Genomic DNA, 9356 nt, shown 5'->3' with positions numbered 1-9356 from the left:
CTCACCTCAAATATTCTTGCACGTCTACATGGCATGCAGTTTGTTTTGTTGCGCTGTGAATTGGTCCCAAGAAGAGACTTCTGCTCTGAATGAGAAAATGTAGGACAGCGTGTGTGTGTGTGTGTGTGTGTGTGTTAGAAAGTGGTGTTGTTTGAGTCCTTCCATCCAAACCATGCCACATTCTGGGTCACAGTGTCTTCATTCACTTTTTACTCTTCGTACACGTTATCGTTCTTGTGCACGTCGTACAAATCTTTTGTGTCGGACAGAATAAATACGTAAATAGAAATAAGTGCTCTTTTTGTTATTTTGAGGATGCAATGGCCCTTTTAGCCGATCTTGGGTCATCACTTCCTCTTCTCCGTGTCTTTCTGTGTTTGGCTTACGTCCCCCCTCCCTTTGTTTTTGCCCCTCAAGCACTGTCAGCTCAGGGATTCACTCTCAGTTCACTTCTTATTTAGGTTAGACGTACTCAAGTGCTTCCTCCTTTGCTCAGTGACAGGATTTAAAGGCACAGATTCCCATCTCTGCTGCCCAACCCATTTTACTTTATGGTTTCTCATTGGATCATTAACTGGGGCGTCATCAGCAGAGGTCCATGCCAAGGTTTTGGCGGCTAAGCTTGAGCACCCGAATATGCATACAATCCGATCGGCACTCCCTGGCTTAAAAGCTAACGTATGGAAGCATTTTGCTTCTTCTTGACTCTACAACCAAACCAAAGCTAAAGTCAAGGAATCACTGAGGAAAGCAGGTAGGATGGTAGAAACACGCCACGGGTGGACATCCATCACACAGAATCTTATGTGATCGTACCCGCACTCTTTATCACTGCATGTACAGTTTCACCACGTTCCAGAGAAAACCTTATTTTTGTATCGGAGCTGGTACAAAATGTTTGCTGCACATAACAGGAGGATTTGGTCTAAGAGAAGTCTATATTATTCATTATGAATCAATACAAATATGCAGTGTTTTACAAATAGCAGATACTCACAGTGAGCAAAAATAGATTATGTATAGAAAATGTTGATGCAGCAAGATGAAACGCTAATCGTTTTATAATCGCATCGTAGTCCTCTGAATCCCCCCCCCCCCCTTATTGTCCACCTGGGCTCAAGATCAAAGGTCAAGATCACAGTGACCTCAAGTCTGTCCCATTATCGTGATATCTCTGGAGAACATTTCTGCATATTTAGGTCACTGTGACCTCCCAAAACACAAACACATATTTGGCCATAATTCCATAATTCTCATGCTAAATGTGGCAATTTCACACGAACGTCGAGCAGGATAAAATGATGAAGGGCCACGGCCATGGATGTACACTGCAACAGGACTGGTTGTTTACATTTCATAGACAGACTTCTAATGTGCAAATGTTGATTCATGTCGGTACTTTAGAGGTACATATTGAATAAGCCCCACGATGTGACTACATAATGGCATGCGTGTGTTTCCCTGCAGCACAACCGGTGCGATACTGAATCTCTTGGGGTTAAGTGATTACAATAGTGTGTGTGTGTGTGTGTGTGTGTGTGTGTGTGTGTGTTGGCTTTGGTTTTTGGATTTGTGGCTTATCACACATCCCAGCTGTTAGACAATGCATTGTTTTTTTTAATGCACGGGCAGAATTAAGAGGCATTTTGAGGGAAAACAAAAGTAAGACAAGAATAAAACAGCATTTTAGCTGTAAACAATGAACAATATACTGTAAGTCAAGTGCAACCAATTAGAATGAGAGTCCACATTTTGATTAAAATGAGAAGTGGATTCAAAATGTACTGTGAGACTCCTTCAGTCTGACTGGAGTCACATCCTACTAGGGTGTGTGTTTCAATAGTGTAAGACTAGTAGTCCTCCGTAAGTGTCTCTGTGTTTGTTTGAGCTGTAACTGCCGCAGTGTTTCTGTTGACTGAGTAAACACACACACTGAACAGAATCCTGTTTCTTTCCATGAAAAGGTGCTATCACCTTGCTCTTACTTTGGATGACCTATGATTTTTGGATTGGATGAAAGATAGTCCGCTAGAGTAGTTCACATCTACGTTAGCTGGAGACTGACTAGCTCTGTGACCGACTGAGAGTGGTGTATGTGTGTTCAGGTGGAAAACGCACTGTGCATTTGGCCCGGAAAGATGTTAGCAGCTCCCTTGGGAGTGAGGCTCCACCCTCCTCCTTAACACAGTGGTGCGATCAGGAGGAGCATGGAAAGGACAGACACCAGGAGCGAGGCGTTTTTTTCTGTCTGTTTGTACTGTGTGAGTTAAAGTGAAACCTTACTCTTACTTTTTGTATCTCTGAAGGTGAGACGGGCTGCTCCAACAAAGGCTTCTGGATGCGGTGTGTCCCGCGGCTCAGGTGAAAGGTAAGTTGAGCGCTCACCTGCAAGGCCACTCTTTAATGACTTAATAATGCGTACACTTAGTGGAATTGGCTGGCCGATCTCTTCTAGCCTCAGTTAATCACGTGGTTTGCCATTCACATGTTACAGTCCAAGGTTAAAGTTTTCTGAACATTCTACTTTCAAAAGTACTTCTACTATTTCTACTCTGTGTTTCCACGAGGGATAACTCACTTTTTAAGCAGACGAGAGAATTAGGGAAGTGAGAAGTAGATGTGCTTTCTGTTTATGATGGTTTTTATTACATTTTACATGTACATGCTTTCTGCAGCTATTTGATCATAATGTCAGTTAGTGCTCAGAATTTGTGCTGTTTTGTGTGACTTTTTTTGTGTGTCAGCAATGAAAGAGGAGAAACAGTTTGACAGAACTGAGATCAGCAGCTTACAGGGTGTGTCCGATTCATTGGGTTTAGAAGGGAGTAAATGTTTAGGGTTGCACAAGGACAGTTGGCTCCAGAATGATACTTCAGATACGCAGAGCGCTTTAACAGGCAGTGTGCCTGGAGCACATGTTGATCTTTCATACAGTGGCAGAGGAAGTGTAATGACTAGTTGCTATTTTTCATTTCAGCCTCCAATCCTGAGCACACTGTGTATTTTGGTCTCTCCTGGAGGGATACGTGTACGAGAGTCTTTCGTGTTGTGTAGTTGTACACCCACATCTGTCCATTGGGCGAGAAGACTGTAACCAGGCGTTCGTACTACACGTACTCGGACGAATTTACCCAGCTTACCGTTAAAGAAGGTTCCTTTTGGTCTGGTGGAATCGCACCGATAGAAATGGTCTATGCTTTTGGTGTCCTGAAGCTGTGTTTGCTTTGCTATTCCGTCCAGCCCTAGACGGTAGAAAGCTGTACAGTCGTGAAAAAACCCCATTCGCCCGCTCATATCAGTCAGGAAGCGTTTGGATTCAGCCTTACCCGAGCTGTTTATTTTGGCATGTGTCGGCAGCATGGAGACCTGTGCGATTTAACTGAAAATGACGCTTTAACCAGGCAAAATGACTCAACCTGTACCCAGCAGCCCACACCCAGGCTACTGTTGCCTCACTTTATTTTCTGCCTTAAAAGCCACACATTCAGACTATCTGTTGTACTATGATGTTCAGATAATGGTTATAAATACTTTATAGTTAATGTTTCTGTCTACAGACTGCATAATTCCCTTATCTGTTCTGCGTTCCATTAATGAAGCTTAGGATTGTGCACATGATGTAGTGTCCATTTACTGGGCGCAGAATTTAAAAAATAATCTGGGTCAACACAGATGGAGGGTGTCTTAAATTTTCTCTAAATTTCCAAACTATCGTATCAGCAGTGAATCACTCTGTTGTTGTTTTTTCCAGTTACCCAACACCAGCAGTACTGTGGTCACAATTTGGTTTAAACGGGTGGAAAGTGCAGAAAGCAGAACTTTGTCATATTCAGTGTCTCCACAAACTCAACCGTAAACTTGTTTTCATCCTCTGTGGTTTATTGAATGAAAGACGTACCACTATATGCACACTGAAATACCAAAATGTCACCTTTATGTCCGTCTCTTTGTCTCACTGTCTTACGTGTTGAAATAATAATGACCAAGCAGCCTTGATGGCACTTACTGAATGTTAATTTCATTTCAAAGATTGGTTTACCTGGTCTTTGACTTGCTGTGGAGAGGAATAACAACATGAATACAAATATATAGAAGTTCTTGTCAATAGCTTAACTGCTCTCCTTTTTATATTTAGTCTCTCCTATGGCTCTAATACTTATCATTTGATCAACAGGTGACTTGATGTAGCATAGTTTAAAATGACGATTGAAGGTGCAGTGACAGGAATAGGACGGGACAATGAGCTTTATTGTATGGGTCATATTCTGAATTTGCATAGGCCTACGTATTGTTACTTAATGTTAGCCTGGAGCAGGTTCATGATGCACAAGTCATGCATTCAGGGTGTTGCCTTTTGATAATTAAACTAAAGGACAAGTCAGTCCAAACTGGTTGTCAGGCAGAACAGAATAAATAGAGTGCTATTAATGGTAAATAACAACTTCATTGTGTATTGTAGAACTCAGTTCACAGAAGGATTAGAGTACCCAGCAGTCTCTTTTGATCAGCCAAGCAAAGTGTAATTTAATGAGATCAACACAAAGGGAGCCAGAGCAAGATTTATGTTTATTTATTGTCTTCCTGTTGGTTTGAGAGTGGCTTTATTCATCTTTGTGATGGATCTGAGGCTCTTCCTGTGTATTAATTACACACGGAAACCAATCTGGACTTCCTGTTCTTTCTGAAACAGCATCATGACGGCAAAAAGTGTTTGCGTGTCTTCATGTGTCAGCCCTGTGATTTTAAGGCTTATCTTTCAAAGAATAAGCGAGTATAGCTATAATCCTGAAATGTAAAGCAAAGTGGCATCGTTGGGAGAACTATTACCATTTGTCAGGATCCATCCCACTTTCTCTCTACTCCAATGAGCTGTGAACATGATAACCACTCAGGTTAGGATAAGCCCATGTCTCTGTCAGTGAAAAGCCTGGTAATTGCTCCCAGCTTCTATACAAGTGTCTGTCAGTGTGGGATTGATGCAGAGACAGAAAGAGGACAGGTGGTAAACAAGAAAGTGTGAGAATGGACACAGCATCGGACAGACACAGTCAGAGCCTCCATGGCATCACTTGTGCAATTTCATAACGATATTAAAAATAAACCATATTGTAGTCCTAGATCTAGCTTTCTATCCTCAGGAATGAGAGGGTGAGGGTGTGTTTTAGAGGCATGGATGTAAAAAGACCTGTTTTTTTTTATTTAGAAAGACAAAACTATGCAGATAACTTGATAGACCTGTTTCTCTAACCCATTTGAACCGTTAACTGCTTTAGCTCAGTCACATACCTGAGCGAGACATGCTATACAATGTTATTTTCAGGATATGTTGGGCTATTCAGGAACACCAACATTTGGCATGCAGGTGGTACCATACAGGCTCTATGAAAAGGAACAGTTTTAAAAGCTTTCATACATGAATTATAATCTACTTCAAGGGGCTAACAGACTCCCAAAGTCGGTCAAGCATTGAAAAAAAAAAAAAGCAAGTTGAATTTCTTTGATAATTTCTTTTACATAAAATTGACAATTAAAATCTATATGTCCAACACTTTTAAAATGTAAATGGTTTATTTGGGGCAAAATTGTAAAAGACGTGTAGAATACAATATTTTTGATGAAATATTACAATTTCAAGCTTAGTTTCGGTTGAGTTCTCTGACGGAAGCGTTTGTCACACATGATGTGACTATGAACGTTTTACAGCGTCTGTCTATGATAAACGGTGTCGTTCTGCTGATTGTTTAAAGAAAACATACTTTTCTATCCCGCTGGCGGGTTCTGGGGTTAATTTAGCTCATGGGCTGGCTTGTGACACGACTATCAAGTGACTGCTTGGACAAAGGGCAGAACTTGCACTCGTAGCAGATTGACCCAAGTCTTGCTGTGGCAGTATTCATTCATTTATCTTAGGTGTGAGAGCACGCAGCAGTCTAATACAAAGAATCAGCCAAGTCTTTATTTTCTTTGGTAAGAGTTTCTGTTATCCCAGATGAGAGAGGCTTGAAGTTTGGTGAGAAGTGGTATGAAGATATCTTGTTCCCTCTGTCACCACTTCTCACTGGGAACAATAGTTAGAGGAGGCCAGAGGCGGGTAGCAGCTCAAGGATGTCACCTAGTGAAGATCTCTGTTTTCTGAAGATGGTTGCAGGTAATGCAGTTACAAGTCTAGCTTGATTGAAAATGTCTGCTCGTTCGCTGCATGCATTAACATAGGTGTACTGCTAGAGGCCTCTGAAAAGCATTGTGCTCTTTTGTCGGAAGATGATAAACAAACATGGAGATCAAGATGATGTTTAATAGAGATGCACCAATTCACTTTTATTTCAGTTCCTATCCGTTACCTGCATTTTGGTATCTGCTGATATTAATATGACTCCAGTATCTGAGCTGGATTGCAATGCATTGCAATTTAGATTACATTTAAATGTATACAAAGCAATTTATTTGAACTGTAGGTTTAGTAGACTTCACCTACAAACTGGGGACCCAACCTGCGGTGCACACGGGACCGCCATGACCGGAGGAGTGCTTCAACCCTTCGGTTTGTATGTTTGTATGAGAAAATGTTTCATGATGAGACCATGAGTGCTGTTTTTACACCTTTGCACACTCAGTCTCTCCACTCCTAAACCCTGAGCTTCCCATGTATGACTGTGCGACATCAGCAACGGCAATGAGGGCTGTGGCTTGGGAAGTTCGGGAAGGACTCAGCCAGACATTTCTACGGCGTAGCGCTGCAACATGTGTCATTCGGTTTAATTAAAGGCATTCTTTTCTAAGGAGTCGGTTTGTTGTGTTTTATGCATGTTTGCAATCCCAAGAGTAAAAAAAAACGAACAAAACCAAATATTCGATTACCAAAATTGAAAACCGAATGCCTACCCAGCCAACGAATAACTGAATAGCGGGTGCCGTCCCAGCCGCTTGCTGCCTGCTAGGTCTCAGCTGTTTGTGATAGCTCAGACCCTGACTTGTTTCAAAACTTACCAGGAACAATATCCTTATGCTTATTTTTCCTACATCCTCTGCTTTTTTCTCTAGTTTGCTCATTATAAAGTTCTATAGCTGCAGTATAGGCTGACCTATTTTTTCTCAAGTGTAATACTTCTGATTTTGGCTCCACAGTTTACCTGGCAAAGCAGTTTTATTTTTATAGCCAAAGTAATTTGTATTCAGTTTTTAAAATATGCAGTCAGTATTCTAGCCAACAGCCAGCTGAGTTGACGGAAAGGTAGAAGCAGCAAGTTTGTGCAATCAAGAGATGTTATTGCAGAACTCATGACAAGCTTTGAGTAAAATGCCCCAATCAATTTTATTTAAGAAAATATGAGCCATAATTTATTCAGCTTTGGCAGCTGGTGATATTAAATGGTATATTACAGTCTGAGGAGTCTGTAATGTGCTCCTACCCTCAGCCTCCCGCTGAGCTGCTCTTTGATTCAGCATCATTAATTAAAGTCATTTATCCGACACCTTGTCATCCATTATCCCTTGCTTAAAGGCCTTCCTTCTGTCCAATCGGATCAGGCCGCCTCCGGGTCTCTGCTGGTAGACATCTTCCTCCCGGCCCCTCACACCTTCTGTCTCTCGAGCAGAAAGAGAGACACTCACTCCCCTGAGTACCAAACTTTGCCCAGGTTGTAGCCTGGGCTGGTTCAGACTCTATTTTCTGCTCCTTTTTGTTCTGTATCCATTTCTCTTTCTATGCAACCGCCACATCTTATGATTTCCTTTTCTGACACAGAGATTTCAGCTCTATAAAAAGGTCTCATCATGATGTAACACGGCCTTATAACCGCTGCAGCGACTTGAAGTAGAGCACGAGAAACAATTGAATTTGCATACCCTCATATATATAATTCACGGTGCCACATGATGCATCAAATTGGTTGATGCTTTGCTTTTTCGGGCATTTGCTTTATCAGCTTTGGGAGTGGAAATATGGGAGTGGCATTTAGAGCTGGAGGGAAGCTAGATATGAAATCTCTCGATGCTGTCAAACTCATATATTCTACTTTCATTGTTATATAACGATGAAAGGTTTTCTCATGCTTTGCCCTCAAACAGCTACACAATGGAAACAGATTGATCGGTGTGGCCGATTAATTGGTGCGGATAGGATATTTTACCAACTATGGTTACAACTGGGCTCTGATGATAGCCAATAGCTGCACAGTTGCCACCAGTCATTTGATCAACAAATTGGGGGGAAGGGGGTTCGGGGGAGGGGTATCTGATTTTTTCTTCTCAGCACTTTTATTAGGTCAGCCTTTAACAATCCTCTGTCGGTCGACCTCTAATGGAAACTGAGGGTGGCCTTATGAATACAAAGTAAATGTTGACCCCTGCCTCTTCCTTGATGCGGTTTGGTAGTAAGTGCCTTGCCTAAGGGCACTTTGTTAGAAAATACATTGGACCTCTCCCAATCAGATTTTCCCAGCCAGGCAGGAGATTCACATCATCAGCTTTGATGTTCCCAGCCCACTTTGTTTAGTTAAGCATGCTGCTTCATTTTCAATACTCCATCTCCGGTACTGTCTTCACAACCCACTTCTGATCTGTGCTACTTCACTAAAACAGGAGGATGGAAGGTAGAAGGTCTATAAAAGCTGGAAGATAATTGGGTTACAATTAAGGACCTGTCTAAATATCTCAAAGTCACTGGGGTCCCAATTTCTGTCTTATCGGTAAGAAAAACTAGAAGAAAGAGCCCTTTGGGTAGTGCAACCCTTTTCTTTGACCCTCCCCTGACCCCCTGTACTCCTGCCCTCTCCGTTGTCCCTGACCCTCTGGCCACACCACTTAAAAATATCCTGTGCAAAGGGCAGAGTGACGAAAGTTGCACGGCACGTATCCAAAATAGCACACGCACACACACATCCCATCACAGGGCAGTACTAGTATCATATTTTTGTATATTAAGGTCATAGTAATTGTCACATACACATGCAAATCAATGTCATGGCGGCAGCATCTCAAAGTACGTCACTGAGGTCCTCTGGTGCTCCTGTGTGCGTGCATACGTGTGAATGTCGATGCATTTGTATGTAAACAGAGTTGCCATGCTTGGCACCATTTTTAGCACCGCTGTATTCATCAGCTCAGCCTGGCTAGGCCTGCCTAAGAGGAGTTCTCACACGGCCACCGCTGGCCTGTATCCAAGCGTACAGACAACCAGCTGGCGTGGTCTGTCTACCGGATCAAATGTGGTTCCAGTGTTTGGAACCATAGATGAGTTGTAGAGGTCTCGCATTCATCAAGCAAGGGAAACGTGGTGAGGAATCTAAACTTTGAAAGTGGTCTGTCAGTGAGAGGTGTTTGTCTTATCTCTTTAAGATGACTAGATATGTGTTGAG

General features: G+C 42.2%; 1 protein-coding gene across 3 annotated transcripts in view; it reads left to right on the top strand.

Annotated features, from left to right (window-relative positions):
* The window catches only part of osbpl5 (oxysterol binding protein-like 5), a 42954-nt gene that overhangs the window by 7894 nt on the left and 25704 nt on the right, over positions 1 to 9356 (top strand). For all 3 annotated transcript variants that reach the window (XM_031858972.1, XM_031858993.1, XM_031858982.1), the window contains one exon: positions 2307 to 2368. The gene's annotated coding sequence lies outside the window, so the exon portion shown is untranslated. The remainder of the gene's footprint in view (positions 1 to 2306; positions 2369 to 9356) is intronic.

Source organism: Anarrhichthys ocellatus, unplaced genomic scaffold (genome assembly GCF_004355925.1).
Source record: "Anarrhichthys ocellatus isolate YVR2014 unplaced genomic scaffold, GSC_Weel_1.0 scaffold2, whole genome shotgun sequence".
Lineage (NCBI taxonomy): Eukaryota > Metazoa > Chordata > Actinopteri > Perciformes > Anarhichadidae > Anarrhichthys > Anarrhichthys ocellatus.
This window is presented reverse-complemented; position numbering and strand designations above follow the sequence as displayed.